Source organism: Chrysochloris asiatica, unplaced genomic scaffold (assembly GCF_000296735.1).
Source record: "Chrysochloris asiatica unplaced genomic scaffold, ChrAsi1.0 scaffold00059, whole genome shotgun sequence".
In the NCBI taxonomy this organism is placed as follows: Eukaryota; Metazoa; Chordata; class Mammalia; order Afrosoricida; family Chrysochloridae; genus Chrysochloris; species Chrysochloris asiatica.
This window is the reverse complement of record NW_006408577.1, coordinates 9,496,452-9,497,192: the sequence shown is the minus strand read 5'-3', so window position 1 is coordinate 9,497,192 and position 741 is coordinate 9,496,452.

The following is a 741-nucleotide window of genomic DNA, read 5'->3' as shown; positions in this document are numbered from 1 at the left end:
CTGAAGCAGGGCTGGGCAGTGTTTCAGTCTGATGTGCATAGGGTTACTATGAGTTGGAGCCAACTTGATGGTACATAACAACAACATATATATGAATATATATGCAGTTCACAGAGGCATGTATATAGACATCCCTATAGCTCTGGTAGCGTAGTGGTTATGAATCGGACTGCTAACCTCAAGGCTGGCAGTTCGAAACTATCAGCTGTTCCACAGGAGAAAGATGAGGCTTTCTGCTCCTGTAAAGATTTACAGCCTCGGAAACCCTGTGCAGGGTCACTGTGAGTCGGAACCGACTCCACGGTACTTAACAACAACAACCTAGATAAACCTATATATGCTCACATACATAATTGCATACGTTTCTGTACTTAATATGTGCATTCATCTCTACCTATGTAACCACTCATATATTCTTCTTTTTTTTTTTTTAATGAAGAAATTCAATGTTTTATTATTAAACTGTTTCTTATTATGCTGGAAGGCTGTTGCCTCATTATATAAAAATAGCACCAGCAAAGGCAAGTATATCACAAAATTAAGATATCTTCAGCTAATACTATACAGCAGACAGAGTCATCACTTCGGTCATTTCCAGTGGAAAGATCATTGGGTACGGTGACCCAGATTCACATATGGATGTCAGCAATAGCTATAAAATGATGTGAGACGTGAGATAACCATGTCACACCTTGAAATACCTAATTTCTGTAACTATTCTAATGACAGATAATTTCATGA